The sequence below is a fragment of the Bombina bombina genome, chromosome 2 (assembly GCF_027579735.1).
Source record: "Bombina bombina isolate aBomBom1 chromosome 2, aBomBom1.pri, whole genome shotgun sequence".
Classification (NCBI taxonomy): Eukaryota; Metazoa; Chordata; class Amphibia; order Anura; family Bombinatoridae; genus Bombina; species Bombina bombina.
This window is the reverse complement of record NC_069500.1, coordinates 1,347,255,748-1,347,274,689: the sequence shown is the minus strand read 5'-3', so window position 1 is coordinate 1,347,274,689 and position 18,942 is coordinate 1,347,255,748.

Sequence of the window (18,942 nt, the reverse complement as noted above, 5' to 3'; positions counted from 1 at the left end):
CTTTATTCAAGATTAGTTAAAAGGTGAAGCATACAGAAACACAGATCTGGCTGGGCTTATGCGTTTTGGCTTGTGCCGTATTTATAGACCTAGTAGCTTGTCAGCTTAAAAACCACATGAAACAATTTCATTGGATAGTGCTTATTGGAAGAAAAACTCCTCCTACAATCTTTTCGAAAAAGGTGTCAGATAAATTGTAAAACATTGCAGCATAAAATGCTAGTGTACCAAGAAGGGAGAATTATTGATAAATATATCAGTGGGATAACAAAAAAACAAAGTCACTTAAACATAATAAAGCAATAGACATTTGAGATTAGCTTTCAGAGAGTGCAACAATCATAAAGGCATGGTTAAATATAGCATTTGTCTAATAGCATATCAGAACAGGTGTATAGCTTGTCAAAATAATGACACATAATATACAAAAGGCAGATATCCAAAGTGACTTCAGCAAGGAATATATAGGCAAGGATATATGTTAAGATGCTAAATAGTGTTGTGGTGAACCTAAAAATTTCGGTTCGCGAACGGCGGACTCGAACTTCCGTAACTGTTCGCAAACCGGCGAACCGGGCGAACCGCCATTGACTTCAATAGGCAGGCAAATTTTAAAACCCACAGGGACTCTTTCTGGCCACAATAGTGATGGAAAAGTTGTTTCAAGGGGACTAACACCTGGACTGTGGCATGCCGGAGGGGGATCCATGGCAAAACTCCCATGGAAAATTACATAGTTGATGCAGAGTCTGGTTTTACCCGGCATTACCCGCAGCTGATTGGAAGTTCCAGTATGACGCGCATTAGCCTTGGGGTGTCTGTCGGGCGAATCAGAACAGTCCCGACTTGTGTTACTAGGCACGCCACTGTGCCACCCACCTTGTGAGTATCTGACAGTATCGGGGTGAACATACCTGTCATCATATAGGAGTGACGATACTGTTTTATGTTTGGCGCCTCTCTTCTACCCTTTTGTCTTTGATAGATACGAATTACATAGATCAAAAGATGCAATATACATTTGATAGATACGAATTACATCGATCGATAGATGCAATATACATTTGATAGATACGAATTATATAGATCAATAGATACAATATACATTTGATAGATACGATTTACATAGATCAATAGATGCAATATACATTTGATAGATACGATTTACATAGATCAATAGATGCAATATACATTTGATAGATACGAATTACATAGATAAATAGATGCAATATAGATTTGATAGAAACGATTGATAGTTAGATAGATTCGATAGATAAATAGATAGATTTGATAGATATATAATTTCCCTGACAGAGAATTACAATAAGACATGCGGTCTGAGGCCCATGGTAAGGTTACTTCCTTTTGCACAAAGGAGTACAGGTTGGGGTCCGGGATTGCCTTTTGTGCAAAGAAATTGTGGCCGGGTACCTTCCACTGCGGTGTCCCCTATCAGGGGACGTGTATATGGCATGGATTTTAGGAACCGGGAGATGTAAAAAGATGCTTGGACACACAGTACAGGTCGTTCTCCTTCAGCCTTTTTATAAGAGGGTCCCGACCTTCAACAGGCATGACAGCATGAAAGACCCCATATGCCATGACTTCCTTTTGCACAATCGAGTACAGGTATGGCATCGATTTTAGGAACCCGGAGATAATTTTTAGGAACCGGGAGATGGAAAAAGATGCTTGGTCGGTCCTCCTACTTCAAATTTGGCCGAAACACAAGTGGCTGTCACAAAACAGTCCGGCCATGAGATCGATAGATTTGATAGATAGATACATAGATTACATAGATCAATAGATGCAATATACATTTGATAGATATGAATTACATAGATCAAAAGATGCAATTTACATTTGATAGATACGAATTACATAGATCAAAAGATGCAATATACATTTGATAGATACGAATTACATAGATCAAAAGATGCAATATACATTTGATAGATACTAATTACATGGATCAAAAGATGCAATATACATTTGATAGATACGAATTACATAGATCAATAGATGCAATATACATTTGATAGATACGAATTACATAGATCAAAAGATGCAATATACATTTGATAGATATGAATTACATAGATCAAAAGATGCAATATACATTTGATAGATGCCAATTACATAGATCAAAAGATGCAATATACATTTGATAGATATGAATTACATAGATCAAAAGATGCAATTTACATTTGATAGATACGAATTACATAGATCAAAAGATGCAATATACATTTGATAGATACGAATTACATAGATCAAAAGATGCAATATACATTTGATAGATACGAATTACATGGATCAAAAGATGCAATATACATTTGATAGATACGAATTACATAGATCAATAGATGCAATTTACATTTGATAGATACGAATTACATAGATCAAAAGATGCAATATAGATTTGATAGATACGAATTACATGGATCAAAAGATGCAATATACATTTGATAGATACGAATTACATAGATCAAAAGATGCAATATACATTTGATAGATATGAATTACATGGATCAAAATATGCAATATACATTTGATAGATACAAATTACATAGATCAATTGATGCAATATACATTTGATAGATACGAATTACATAGATCAATAGATGCAATATACATTTGATAGATACGAATTACATAGATCAAAAGATGCAATATAGATTTGATAGATACGAATGATAGTTAGATAGATTCGTTAGCCAATAGAATGAGAGCTCAATAGAATAGCCAATAGAATGCGAGCTCAATCTGATTGGCTGATTGGATCAGCCAATCCTATTGAACTTGAATCTGATTGGCTGATTCAATCAGCCAATCAGATTTTTCCTACCTTAATTCCGATTGGCTGATAGAATCCTATCAGCCAATCGGAATTCGAGGGATGCCATCTTGGATGACGTCATTTAAAGGAACCTTCATTCGGACTTAGGACGCTCCGCGCCGGATGGAAGAAGATAGAAGATGCCGCTTGGATGAAGATGTTTGCCGGTCCGGATCTCCTCTTCTTGCCGGATAGGATGAAGACTTTGGAGCCTCTTCTGGACCTCTTCTTGCCGGATAGGAGGAAGACTTCGGACCCTCTTCTGGACGGATCGGTGATACCCGGCGTGGTGAAGACAAGGTAGGAAGATCTTCAGGGGCTTAGTGTTAGGTTTTTTAAGGGGGGTTTGGGTTAGATTAGGGGTGTTTAGACTCGGGGTTCATGTTAGGGTGTTAGGTGCAGACTTAGGAAGTGTTTCCCCATAGGAAACAATGGGGCTGCGTTAGGAGCTGAATGCTGCTTTTTTGCAGGTGTTAGGTTTTTTTTCAGCTCAAACTGCCCCATTGTTTCCTATGGGGGAATCATGCACGAGCACGTTTTTGAAGTTGGCCGCGTCCGTAAGCACCGCTGGTATTTAGAGTTGCAGTGGCGGTAAATATGCCTGTATGCTCCCTTTTCGGAGCCTAACGCAGCCCTTCAGAGAACTCTAAATACCAGCATTGTTTAAAAGGTGCGGGGGGAAAAAAGCATGCGTAGCTAACGCACCCCTTTGGCCGCAGAACTCTAAATCTAGGCGTTAGGTTTTATTTCACAGGTATTATTTAGTTAATAATTGTTACTTTAATTGAGCTCTATTTTAATTATGTTAAAGTTAGGGGGTGTTAGGTTGTAGGGTTAGGGTTATGGTTAGGTTTAGGGTTAGGTTTAGGGGTTAATAGTTGAATTTAGGTTGATGCGATGTGGGGGGCTGGTGGTTTAGGGGTTAATAGGTTTATTTAGCGGTAGTGATGTGGGAGGCCAGAGGTTTAGGAGTTAATAACTTTATTTAGTGGAGGCGATGTTGGGGAGCGACGGAATAGGGGTTAATATCTTTATTATAGTTTGGGCGATGTTGGGGGGTGAGGGAATAGGGGTTAATAACATTTGTATAGTGGTGACGATGTCGGGAAGCGGCGGAATAGGGGTTAATAAATTTTATTAGTGGCGGCGATGTCTGGAGCGGCAGATTAGGGGTTAATAACTTTAATATAGTGTTTGCGATGCGGGAGGGCCTCGGTTTAGGGGTTAATAGGTAGTTTATGGGTGTTGTAACACTTTAGTTATGAGTTTTATGTAACAGATTTGTAGCGTAAAACTCATAACTACTGCTCTCAGATGGAGGTACGAAACTTGTCGTTATAGGGTGTAACGCAAGTTTTTTAGCCTCACCGCAAAACTTGTAATGGTTGCGCTATGGAAGTCCCATGAAAAAACATAATTTTTACGAGTGCGGGACTGACGTTGCGTTACAGGGTAAAAGGCTTGCGGTACAGCTGTATAGACAAGACTTGTAATGGCTGCGGTGCTGTTTTAACGCTGAAATTACCATTTTTTCAACGTTAAAACACGAACACACAACTCGTAATCTACCTGATATTTATTAATTATTAATGACTAATTATTAGATTGTGTGCAGCCATAGCTAATTTGTCTTTTTTATAGCTATTTTGTCTTTATCAGTCAGGAAGGGCTTTGAAAAAGACTCGTTTTGGTAATAATGGGTTAGCTTTGGTTGTAAAAAACTATGCTAAGCAATATAAGCGGCTCTTAAGAGAAAACGTAATAGACCCAGTGATTGTTTTCTAAATCAAACAAACCAAGTAATATTACATTTCCCTAGATCTAAACTAAAGTCTTAAGACTGCTGCTCCTTAACTCGTCCGCCACTTCTGAGATGGCGGACAGCAATCATCCCAATCGGATACGATCTGGATGATTGACACCCCCTGCTAACGACTGATTGGCTGAAAATCTGCATGGGGTGGTATTGCACAAGCATTTCATAAGAAATGCTTGTACAATGATAAATGCAGACAGTGTATGCTGTCGGCATTTATCGATGTCGAGCGGATATGATCTGCTACAGCGGATCATGTCGGTCTGACATTTGTTAAATTGTCCCCTAAGTTATTACTGATTTTTTTTTTTGTATTAGTTTTCTTTTCTTTTTTTCTATACCTAATTTGAATTTAAATATAAAAAAATGATATTACAAAGCTGCTTTCTTGCTGAAAATATCTAAAATAAAAAATATTCCTGTCGACTCCAGTCAAAACAGATGACCCACTGTAACCTAAATTTTGTCTTTTGGTCACTGCAAGATATCTCAGCTAGTTACAGTATCCAAAATTCAGAAGACACAAAACTATAATTTATGAATGATCTTCAGATTCAAACGTTCTATTTATTTTGACAACACATATTTCATTTATTCAACCTGCGTGGATTTGGGAAAAATGGGGGGGGGGGGGGGAATCTGATAGAGAGGCGAAAAAAATCACAGTACAATCATCGAATAAAATCCATAACGTATGAAATGAATGAATGTCATCTTTTGCTCCACAAGTAAAATTGACTGGCAACGTTATGTTTACAATGGCTAAATCAAATGTCCAAGAGAGTTGTTGAGGACTGATTTGGCTGTTAAGTGCTTGTCAAAGCTCACAGGCCCTTTCACGACTCTATAAAATACAAAAGAATTATTGGACCTTCAGGGTCACATAATTCATTGCACAGTAGATTTAACCTGCCGGCAAGTAATTCATATTTGTGGGAATAATATTGTTTTCCACTTTCCGAGAGTTATCGCTGTGTCTCTCTTCCAGGTCACTATGGATATCAAAAATCAATTTAGAAAGATGGATACTGTCAGAGAATAAAGCATGAACGCAATAGTGCCTTCACTTTCTCTCTCTCTAAATACAGAGGCTAAGACAGTTCTACTTTCTTTGTGAACCTTGGCATTGTTCTCAAAAGGACAGTAGACATTACAAATGAAGGTGTTTGTTGAGTGATAAAGGTCAGATTTGCTACACATTTCTAGAGTGAGGTTTTGACTTTTTTTGTTCAGCATTTAACCTGAAAAAAAAATCTATTTGCAGCTTTTTTTTGTCACACTTTGTTTTTTAACTTCTATGTAAAAAAAAACTTTATTTTGTCATTATTTTATTTTTGTTATAATTCTTTATTTAATTTGTGGAGAACCCATTCTAAATAAAACAAGCAGTTGGCTAATGACTGCATCGACCCCGCTTAAAGGGACAGTCTACACCAGAATTTTTATTGTTTTAAAAGATAGATAATCCCTTTATTACCCATTCCCCAGTTTTGCATAACCAGCACAGTTATAATAATATACTTTTAACCTCTGTGATTATCTTGTATCTAAGCCTCTGCAAACTGCCCCTTTATTTCAGTTCTTTTGACAGACTTGCAGTCTAGCCAATCAGTGCCTGCTCCCAGATAACTTCACATGCACGAGCACAGTGTTATCTATATGAAATACGTGAACTTACACCCTCTAGTGGTGAAAAATTGTTAAAATGCATTCTGAAAAGAGGTGGCCTTCAAGGTCTAAGAAATTAGCATATGAACCTCCTAGGTTAAGCTTTCAACTAAGAATACCAAGAGAACAAAGCAAAATTAATGATAAAAGTAAATTGGAAAATGACATGCTCTATCTGAATCATGAAAGTTTTTTTTGGCCTAGACTGTCCCTTTAAGGTTTACCAGCATTAAGCATAAAAAGCTCTATGCATTTCTACAGATACAACTACCTTCCTTAAGAGCATAAACTCACTTCAAAAAGAGTTTAATAATGAATATAATGTAAAATTTCCCAAGCAAAGGGATACAGAATAATATAGTATTGGGGACCACTGATAAACACTCTAACTGTTCATATTGCGTCTAAGTTTGCATGCAAAATCAGCTCTAAAATATCTGTCTGAATATCTAGAAAGGTATTCATTTTTTGTTTTCTAAAATATTTAAATCTACAAAACTAAAGGGTCACTTCCATATAGTAATGCAGATAAAAATATAATTCATATATTATACATTTGTTTAGTGATGGGCAATTTGGCCTCTTCTTCGTCCCTCAGTCTTTTGTTCAACACAGCGACAACAAACTTTTTTGACTTAATTTACTTTACCCCTCAAAACATTTGCACTCCATCACCATCAAATGGATTTTGAGGGTCACATATGTGCCACGTTACTCATGTAAAGTTCCCATTTCAAACCTCCACTGTGCAGACAAATTTAAGAAACTAAATTTGTGTGGTCATTTACTGTTCTGTGTATTGTTTTCCTTTTTTATAATTATCTTGGCTAATCCTAAACACTAATCATCCAATTACAATTAACCTGCACCCCCAATCCAGTGCGACATCCTCTAGTGGTCGGACAACAGATGTAATACCCTAATACCTGCCTCAGTAGACCTAAGCCCTTGAGGCCCATTTATCAAGCTCCGTATGGAGCTTGTGGGCCCGTGTTTCTGGCGAGTCTTCAGACTCGCCAGAAACAGCAGTTATGAAGCAGAGGTCAAAAGACCGCTGCTTTATAACCCTGTCCGCCTGCTCTGAGCAGGCGGACAGGTATCGCCACAATTCAACCCGATCGAGAACGATCAGGTTGATTGTCAACCTCCCTGCTGGCGGCCCATTGGCCGCGAGTCTACAGGGGGCGGCGTTGCACGAGCAGCTCTTGTGAGCTGCTGGTGCAATGCTGAATACGGAGAGCGTATTGCTCTCCACATTCGGATCAGGTCTGCAAAACCTTTGATGCATAGGCCCCCTTGCCTTAACACCTAAGAGACCACTAACTGCAAACTTTCATCCCAAAGACCTTTTCCCTAAATAAACTCACCTCTGGCGGGCTGAATTCCTCTGCCAGAATTCAGCATTGCATAAGAACGCTATTTCGTGGGCAGGAGCGTGGGCAGGAGCTATCAATCTCCCCGGTCGGTCGGCCTAAGAGGTGGAGAAGAAGTTAGGGAAGCAGTGGTCTGATGATCGCTGCTTCATAAATATGGACTGTAGGTTCTCTTGTGAGGACCAGCAGTCATAGGGGGGCGAAGGCAGGCGAAGTCTTTGATAAATCGAGCCCTATAAGGACAGTCAACTACAGAATTGTTGTTGTTTAAAAAGATAGATAATCCCTTTATTACCCATTCCCCAGTTTTGCATAACCAACATAGTTATAATAATACACTTTTTACCTCTGTGATTACCTTGTATCTAAGCCTCTGCAAACTGCCCCCTTATTTCAGTTCTTTTGACAGATTTGCATTTTAGCCAATCAGTGCCCTCTCATAAGTAAATCCACGGGCGTAAGCGCAATGTTATCTATATGGCACACATAAACTAATGCTCTCTAGCTGTGAAAAACTGTCAAATGCATTCAGATAAGAGGCGGCCTTCAAGGGCTTAGAATTAGCATATGAGCCTACCAATGTTTAGCTTTTAACTGAGAATACAAAGAGAACAAAGAAAATGTGATGAAAAAAGTGATTTGGAAAGTGGTTTAAAATTGCATGCCCTATATGAATCATGAAAGTTTGACTAGACTGTCCCTTTAAGTATTTTCCCTTTGAAAATCCTCTTCAGTTTCTTTCTCGTCTTAGTCTAGGCCCTGTCTGAATTGCCATAAATGTATTCTTTTTTGAGGTAAAACCTGATAGATTAATTAATAAATCAATTAAAATGAATGAAAGAAAGAAAGAAAGAAAGAAAGAAAGAAAGAAAGAAAAAAAGAAAGGGGAATTAACTGGGCACACCCTCGTTTCTGATTTGTTAATTGGGGAAGGACGGACAATTCTGGCAATTGCTGGTGCAAGTGATGAAATTAATTTAGTGAGACAGTAAATACTGTGTAATCACAAGATTTTTTTGCAGTTTTGTAATTAATTTATAAATGTGATTTTTTGTAATGCATTTACACCTTGTTTGCATTTAGTAATGTTCTTATGATATAGTGAGAATATTTTCTATCTCTTTTCCTTGAGCTGTCTCATCATTTTCTGATGTATGAAAATGGCCAATTTGGTCATGTTCTAGTTCTCTTAAGTTTAAAGGGACATATAGCTGCAATAAGAAAATGCTCTAAGGTGTTAAAACATTTTCTTATTGCACTATGCAAAATGGGTTAAACACACAGTTAAAGGTAGCACTGGGTGTCAGCACATTTCCAGACCTGAACTGTACACAGCTGGTGATTGGAGCTGTACACAGATATTACTCTTGATTGGCTCCGTGACTGTTTATCACTGGGTCAGTAGTGCCTTCACTTGGATTTAATGCATAGATATATTCAAGCAATAGTGAAATAAGAAAATGATCCAATGTGGCCCTTAAGGTGAAATTCTTTTTTGCTGATCTGCAGACCTGCAATGATAGGAAATTAAACCAGTTAATGGCAAATGACTGCATCATCAAAAAATGTATACATTGTTATACTCTACATAAGCTCATGTTAATCAAGTTAGCTGTGTTGTATAACTAGGTGAGAATAAAAAGCAAACTTAAAATCTAGATGTTTTATTATTTAGATAACACTTAATACACATATACATACACAGCACACAAATGTGACTCTTGAAGTAAAATTATTTGTTGATCTTGATAACACCTATCTATACCTCATATTTATTTCACATTACTGTTTTCACATCCCACTAGCCTACAAAACACTTCCAAAAGTATTCAATATGAAACTACTTTCCAGCTTATTAAATATGTAAAAGCAAGAATTCAGTCAGCACATTTTACTTGTATCTTGTACTACAGCACAGAGAAATCTCTTGAGCTCTCACAATCAGATTTTTAATATAATTGTAAAAATGTATCTTAGTTGTTAACTTTGATAACGTTCCCGTTTGTCTGTAGATCTTTACCTTTAACAGATGACACTTTAATAGACATTGTATCACGTAGTGGTCAGGAAGATAAATTATGTTGTACAATCATGCAATCCACATTCATAATCTCTTCAATCAAATTACGGCCAGTCAATGCATTTCCAAGTTCATGCCAACCCATTACAATGCTTTACAATTTTGCTACCTTTGAAGGTTGTGTCAGCTAAATGAATTTTTCCTTTGCTGACATAGGGCAAGAATCTTATTTGAAGCTCCCTTCCCTTATCTAAGATTTTTTCCCCCGAGTTTGTGAGGATTGGTGTTATAGAGAATGTTGACAGTTTGCTGTGCTGTGGCTTTGTAACCCCTCAGGTGCTGTGAAAGTTAACAGATATCACTCTGGATCTTATCCCAAATCCATACATCTCACATTTTGTCAACTTTATTAGTGTTTTTGTTTGCGCTGCCATTTATCATCCTGATTTTTCTTCACCTCTTGCGTCCTTGAGTGGTGAGTTTGTTGATTTATCCAAGAATAAAAAAGTATTTTTCGTTTAAACGTCTAACATAAAACATTTAAATATTAGGGTCTTTTTAACTTGAAAAGTATATTTCAAAAGAAATATTATTTTCTTAAAATTAAATAGTTGAAACAACCACAACATTTGATGATAATTTAGACCACAAATCCATCTAATTATTTTGTTGTTGTTGTTGAATTGTCAAACTCTATTTAGTTTGTGATTTTGCTCTTGGTCAGGAAAGCTTCAATACATTTTTTTTACTTCACAAAATGCAAATTTGAAGGGACATTAAAGTAATTATTTTTCTATGATGCTTCTAAAAGAATTAATGTAGAATATACCACTTTTTGCAACCCATTACAATCCATTAAAGATGACCATGTAAAAATATATTATTACACTTGGGTGTTGTTTAGCTGCCTTTTCTAAGCCACTCCCCAGAATTTGAATAGTGATAGTTTGAATTAGAAACACAGCTTGCTGACACAATATTTCCAGGTCTTCAATGAATAAATGTATGAATATGGATGTACAAAGGTTGTTACCATGAAATATATGTAGACTTTGACATTTTTGCAGGCTTCTCACAAACCTTTAAGAGAGGAAATTGAACATATATGAGTCTGTGATTTTCTGATGGCTATCACATGACACAGGGGACAAAGAAATGGAAGGAATTTGAAATTTGTCAGAAGGAAATCTACTGCCCCTTTTAAATTCAGAATAAGTTATATTAAACTAGTTTTTATTATGCATGTGTTGATTATGCAATGCTCCTGTATTTAATAGTCCTTTAAACTTTTTTGTTTTATGTATCTTTTTTTCCATGTTGCTTCTAAATATATCAATGCAAAATGTGTTCTAAGTTTTCAATATATTATTAATCTTAATAATCATATTCAAAGAATCTAAATGCACTGGATATTTTTGGACATGGAAAACATTTGTTTTAATTACAACAGATGTTTAGCACAACTACCAGAATTAATGTAGTTGAACAAAGACACCTGGTGAGAGTAAGAATCATTGGTCCTTTTTAACATCTGAATAAGCTGCTTCCATGCATCAAGCCAGTTCGTCCTAATTTACTGGAATGATACATTCACTGCTATCTGTACAAAACCATGTCTTGTGACCTAATAATGGCCTCTGTTACAGTTATGATTTATACAAGTATATGTGTGCCCTTTTCATTTATTATGGCATTGTATTTGCCAGTCTCAAGTTAATTCTTAAACTGAGATGATTACTTATGGCAAACGGTCTGTGTGTCTCTGTAACTGAGTGATGACTTTCGTTCTACAATGGTCTATTAGAATAGAAACCTAGGAGACCTCAGCATAGATAGTAACTAATATACCATACACTGCAAACTATTGTAATTAATCATCATAAACAGATTCACCTGTGTGCGCAAGGAATAAGCCTGTCATTCCCTCCAATCAGCAAGATTACAAGTAGCGTGTTATGAGTTTTCCACGCGATGTGGTCCTTTCACAATCAATTTCCATTGCGCAGGTATTACAAGTCTTAAAAAATCGTGATTGCGGGCGTGCATTCGCCTTTTATGCAACAATCCTTTCCAAACTCGAAGATCTGTAGTTAACGCTTTTCCGCAACAAAAAGTTTCACGAAACACTTAAAAAATGCATTACAATGTACAGTGTACATTTACACTCATATTAATACTGTCTAATAAAAATTCTTAGTAAAAATATTGTACACAAAAGTTATAAGGGCTCAAAGATACAAGATCTCGGGTGTTAGGAAAAAAAAAAAAAAGTCAACGCAGGGGTTTTACATTGACATACATACATATACATAGAGACACATGGATTTATATACATACTGTAGATATATGCTTAACTATGGAGATAATGAAAATATTTTACATTACAATCTTATGCACATTAAACAATATATCAAATGTATTTTCAATGGGATATTCCCATATAGATCTTGAGATATATAGACATATATATATATATTCATATACATATCTCGCAATAAATAGATATATCAATTAAATATATAAAGAGATATTTATTTATAAATAAATAGATCATATTCCATTACAAAAAGATTTTTGCAATATGAAATGTTCTCATTTTCATGTACACTTTTCAAGGAGAATACACTATGGGCGTTCGCAACATAGTTTTTTTTTTCTTTCTATTTGTCTTCTCTATTGACTTCTATGGGGAATATGTGAACACGATTTTGCAGTTTGCATTAGGCAGCTTAATGCACACGCAATATAAGCTATTTTGCCACTTGTAATACCTGCGCAACCCCAAATGCGAAAAAGCCATAACGCGACGTGTTTTTGCAACTGACTTGCAATCTTGCTCAAAGTGAGGTCATTTTTAATCACACTTGCCAGTGGTGCATATGTATAGACATACAGGTGAAACTCAAAAAATTTGAATATCGTGCAAAAATTAATTTACTTCACTAATGCAACCTAAAAGGTGAAACTAATATATGAGATAGACTCATTACATGCAAAGCAAGATAGTTCAAGCCGTGATTTGTCATAATTGTGATGGTTATGGCTTACAGCTCATGAAAACCCCAAATCCACAATCTCAGAAAATTAGAATATTACATGCAATCAATAAAACAAGGATTGTACATACTTGTAGAACAATATCGTAACTTTGAAAAGTATAAGCATGCATACTGTATGTACTCAGAACTTGGTTTGGGCCCCTTTTGCAGCAATTACTGCCTCAATGCGGCGTGGCATGGAAGCTATCAGCCTGTGGCACTGCTGAGGTGTTATGGAAGACCAGGATGCTTCAATAGCGGCCTTCAGCTCTTCTGCATTGTTTGGTCTCATGTCTCTCATCTTTCTCTTGACAATGCCCCATAGATTCTCTATGGGGTTCAGGTCAGGCGAGTTTGCTGGCCAATCAAGCACAGTAATCCCACAGTCATTGAACCAGGTTTTGGTGCTTCTGGCAGTGTGGGCAGGTGCCAAGTCCTGCTGGAAAATGAAGTCAGCATCACCATAGAGCTCGTCTGCGGAAGGAAGCATTAATTGCTCCAAAATCTCCTGGTAGACGGCTGCGTTGACCCTGGACTTAATGAAGCACAGTGGACCAACACCAGCAGAGGACATGGCTCCCCAAATCAACACAGACTGTGGAAACTTCACACTGGACTTCAAGCATCTTGCAGTGTGCGCCTCTCCATTCTTCCTCCATACTCTGGATCCTTGGTTTCCAAATGAGATGCAAAATTTGCTCTCATCAGAAAAGAGGACTTTGGACTACTGAGCAACAGACCAGGTCTGTTTTTCTTTAGCCCAGGTAAGACGCTTCTGACGTTGTTTGTTGTTCAGGAGTGGTTTGACAAGAGGAATACAACATTTGAAGCCCATGTCCAGGATCCTTCTGTGTGTGGTGGCTCTTGATGCACTGACTCCAGCCTCAGTCCACTCCTTGTGAAAGTCCCCAACACTTTTGAATGGCCTTTTCCTGACAATCCTCTCCAGGCTGCGGTCATCCTTGCTGCTTGTGCACCTTTTTCTTCCACACTTTTACCTTCCACATAACTTTCTATTAATGTGCTTTGATACAGCACTTTGGGAACATCCAACTTCATTTGCAATTACCTTTTGAGGCTTTCCCTCCTTATGAAGGGTGTTAACGATGGTTTACTGCACAGCTGTCAGATCAGCAGTCTTTCCCATGATTGTGATTCCTACTAAACCAGACTGAGAGACCATTTAAAGGCTCAGGAACCCTTTGCAGGTGTTATGGCTTAATTAGCTGATTAGAGTGGGACACTTTGAGCCTAGAATATTGCACCTTTTCACAATATTCTAATTTTCTGAGATTGTGGATTTGGGGTTTTCATGAGCTGTAAGCCATAATCATCACAGTTATGACAAATCACGGCTTGAACTATCTTGCTTTGCATGTAATGAGTGTATCTCATATATTAGTTTCACCTTTTAAGTTGCATTAGTGAAATAAATGAACTTTTGCACGATATTCCAATTTTTCGAGTTTCACCTGTATAGGAAAGACTTAAGCAACATTATTGAAGTGAGTGCTAAATCACTATATAAATATATATATATAAATATATATATTGTCATGGTACCAGGGATACCTTCTTACCTGTTCACAGGTGGGTAAGGCGGTGGGTGCTGTCGCAGGTTTCTCCTCGCCAGTGATTGCGCCTATTGTTTCGTTTGCGCATTGGCGTGCGCGTGCATACGCGTGCATGGGTGCACATGTGTGTGGACTGTGTCACAGGTGATTTGCATCTGCTAGGGAAATCTTTGTGACACGCCTCTCTCTGTCTTCTCATTGGTACAAGGTATCTGACGCTATCGTTGTCTTGGATATGGGGGGCGTTCCTGGGCCCTGTTAGGTTTAAATTCCGGTCTGAGCCCTGGCTTGTTGCTGAGTTATTTTGCCAGTTTATCTGCATAACTAAGCATTGTATTTTCTCTATTCCTATTCCCTTCCTTTGATCTTGCATTTCCTGGTTTCTACCCCTGGCCTGACTTCCGCTTGCCATACTTGCTGCCTGGCCCGACTTATATTACCCTGACTACGCCTTTTGGATTTCTCTTGTCTGTACCTTGCCTTTGGATTGTGTGCTTCTTGATATAGGGTCTTCTCTCGTACTCAGGGTAGCCCTGCTCCCTGACATACAGTATATATATATATATTTTGCTGTATATATTGAGAATACAAGCACACTAGATTTAATCTCATTAGTTTATTCCAGTTTTTGGACATTTATACCCAAATGTATTTAAATATATTTAATTATTCTGAATGCATTAATTCCGTACATGCTATGTATTGCATAGCACAATTGTTATTTATTTAGTATTGACATAATCAGTTTTCAGTGAATGGGGTTTTTGGATTTAGATTTCATTAACATTCCCCAAATGCATACCAAGACTACAGAAAGTAAGACAGTTGATATACTGAGTTCTAGCAGATCTCAAGTTAAATACAGTACATGGTAAGAATATATTGAAAAAAATATGTTTGTTACAATTAAATTGATGGAGAAACTGTGAGAAAAAATAAATAAAACAAGCTTTAATACAATGATAAATATAACATATAACAGGCTATAGGGAAACGTTTAATAAACAGTTATCATGCTTAGGTTGGAAGGCAGTACAGAAGCACTGTTCAAAAATATATATAATCTCTTCTTAATCACAGACGTCCTTTAAAAATCGCTTTTTCTTAGTAGTCAGTGGCAATTAGTTTGTTCTGTAAGGTTTTAAATGGTTTTGCTGATATTCTTCACAGTAAAGCTTGTTCTATGCACCAAGAAACGAGAAGTTACAAGCTATACAAAGGATAGTTCCTTACAGCTCTCGGATGTGATGATAATAAGGTCCAGGGCTCTCAGCAATTTTTGAGTTGCTATGTTGCAGGGAGTTTTTTTGCCACAAGATAATAACAATTTCAACAATGGGTTTGATAGAATTTACGCCATTTTTGCTTAAGCAATGATATCATCTTCCTGCTGGTTTTTAGTGGTCCCATTCCAATCCATTAAAATTCCTGCACAAAAACATTGTATGGCAGCTAAGGTAATGTTGGAGTGATTTTATAAATAATAAAAATTTTCTCCTTTAGTAAAATAAATATGTTTTATCAACTTAACAAAAACGGAAACGGATTGTGTTAAAAAACAGCAAACCTGCTTATTTTCTTGCAAATGAGCATTTAGAATTTCTCATTGTAGCGTCTGCCCTCAGGGAGATGAGTGAGGAAACATCTTTTGAACTTAAGAAGAATTCTGCCTCTTCTGAGCATGAGCAAAACAGACAAATTGCTTCCCTAGCATTATCTGAATAGTAAACAAGCTCCTGCTACTATAGAAGATTTATGATATCAAGCTAGATAAACCAAACTGTATAGACCCCAGCTTCCTTGTAGAGCTGTGACAGGAAGTAATGGACACTGCACAAATTAAGTTAAAAAATAGAAATAAAAGGCACAATACTTTGAAAATTATGAAAAATATATACATAGCGCAATGATTTCTATTAAGCATAACCCAGTGCTTTTTTTTAATTAAAACAATGTTACATTTCCAACGTGTCCTTGCAATCAAATAAAGTATTCTGATAATAGTATTTCATTTGTGTTCAGTTTTCATATTTTAAATATATGATTTGAGCAAAACATATTTTTACTTAATTAAAAAAAAAATATTGCGTTCATTAAAGGGACATTAAATCAAATTTTTTTCTTTCATGATTTAGACAGAGCTTGCAATTTTAAAGTAGTTTTCAGTTTAGTTCTATTATCATATTTGCTTTGTTCTCATGCTATTCCTTGTTTAAGAGATATCTAGATAGGTAGCGTGCACATGTCTGGACTACTACATGAGAGGAAATAATGCTGCCATCTGGTGCTCTAGCTAATGTATAACATTGTTACAAAACTGCTGCCATATATTACTGCAGGTACGTGCACACTCCTGAACGTACCTTCCTGCTTTTCAACAAAGGATAACAAGAAAACAAAGACACTTTGATAAAAGAAGTAAATTGGAAAGTTGTTAAAAATAGCATGTTCTTTCTGAATCCTGAAATTAAAGTTTGGGCCCTAATAATCCTGTGAAAGTTGGAATATCGTTGTCTAATTGCCCTGATGCAAAATATATATGGGATGATATTGTGCCACAAATCAATGATTAAATGAGTTGGATTTGCTTTGAAACGGAAAGCTAAAAAGTAATGAAGGTACTTTCCATCAGAAGTCTGATAGATTGCAAAGGGGCTTAGGTTGGTTTGTGTATCTTGTCTGTATTACTATGGATAATAAAGACAGTTGTCTCTGCAGGATCCTATTACCCTGTGTCATAACCTATAAAAAAGCAACTTGACGCAATAGAGTATCTTACAGGGCAATGTCGTTCTACCCTACCCTTCTGATACCCTTGAGTCACTAACAGTCCCATTTTCCTTTCTAAGTGTTAGATCAATGGAATAACTTAGTTCACATAACCTCTGGGAGTTGACGTGCCATTTTTGTATTAGGAGATAATGGGCTGGGTAGGTAGCTTAAGAAGACAGAGATAAAAATCAGAAAAATAAAAATCAATTAATATTAATATAGAGAGCCTACGTCTGGCGAAGGTAAAGCGTTGTGTATTTTTCCACAGGGGCTGTAAGTTCATTTGTTTGTTTTACAATCACTTGTTCAGAAAGCTGTGACTTGATGAGGTTAAAGAGATCCTCCAAGCAAAATCCTATTGATTTTAATTACTGAAAACAGCCCACAGGGACTATAGGCTTTTGCTGTTTATTTAGCCGTCGCTTTGCTGAGGCATTGTGTAATAGCGATAGCATCGGTTGCCCTCATTATTACGACAAAAAAAGCACAAAAGGTGCATCAAGCCCCAGGGTGAGAAACGACACATCCTCCATCACAATAAAAGCTCCCAATTCATAGAAAATGTCTTTTCAATGAGACAATCCCATTTTGGTTTTACCAAAAACACCTTGTAAGCAAAATTAGTAAAATCAGCCCCTCTGCTGCTAATATATTGCTATTCAGTCTTCTGTGATAGTAAAAGAGTTAATATAGATCTTTTTTTGTGTGTGTGTGTTTTTTTTTTTTTAAAGGAAGAATCCTTGTGCTTGGCAATTTGTGTGCAAATAATAAAGCTTTGTAGGGTCTATGAGATTATTATTATCAGGTATTTGTAGAGCGCCAACAGATTTCGCCAATATGATATAGAATAACATATTTATTTGAAATAGATTACTAGTGTATGTTGGAATTACAGTAATTTATCACATACAATCATTCACTCAGCTTAGATTTTAAATGATTCAGGAAATATAAGAATATTTTTTCTCTGATAGACTTTGGCAACTTACAGCATTAGTTGATCAGAATGTCAATAAAGTTTTATTTTCTCTTTTGAAAATACTGTAACCTGCTTGTTTGGCTCCCTAGTTCCTATGCAATTAAATTTGACTAAAGCTCCATTATCTCTATTCATTACTGAATTGTCTCTGAGAAATGGGTAGACTGGAGAAGCTGGGGTTTTAGTTAGCTGTCAGACATGTGTTACTTGTTTATTTAGTGGCAGTTGTTCATAGACGTGTGCAGACAAAAAAATGGAATGAATCAGTTGCAATGGAAAAAAATATATTTTGTTTCGTCTGATTTTAGTTAAGAGGGTCATTCAGAATTTGTTTGGTAACACACATCCATTTGTTTGCGATTTCCCATGGGTAAGCCAAACAGGGCAGCAACTGCACCGAATCTTAAATGCAGTTAAGTAGTAGTGCTACTGCGACAAGCCAGCAACAGCACAACAGAAGTATTTTTTTAAGGGGGACTTTTTAAGGACTAGTCAAGAACAAAAGTGAAGCTTACATATGTATTGTCTGACACCAGAATCAATAAACTGACAAAGACTTTGCTAAATATTTATTGAATAGGGTAAATTTAAACTTTCAAAGCATTTCTCTCCTAATAGTATAAATTTGAACTTTTTAAAGTATTTCCCACCTGAAAAAAAAACCCTTTTCTGCCTGCAAAAGCCTTATCCTCCTTTAGATTAATGGGACCCCATTTATTAACCAATTGATGCAGCTTCAAGGCCTAGAATTTCAGGATTTGGGATGATTGACAAGCCCTGCTCTCACTCTATTGATTGTGTCAGAGCAGGAGCGTGGCTGCACAAGCAATTGTGGGGAAACAGGTTCCTGGGAGCAAACCTTG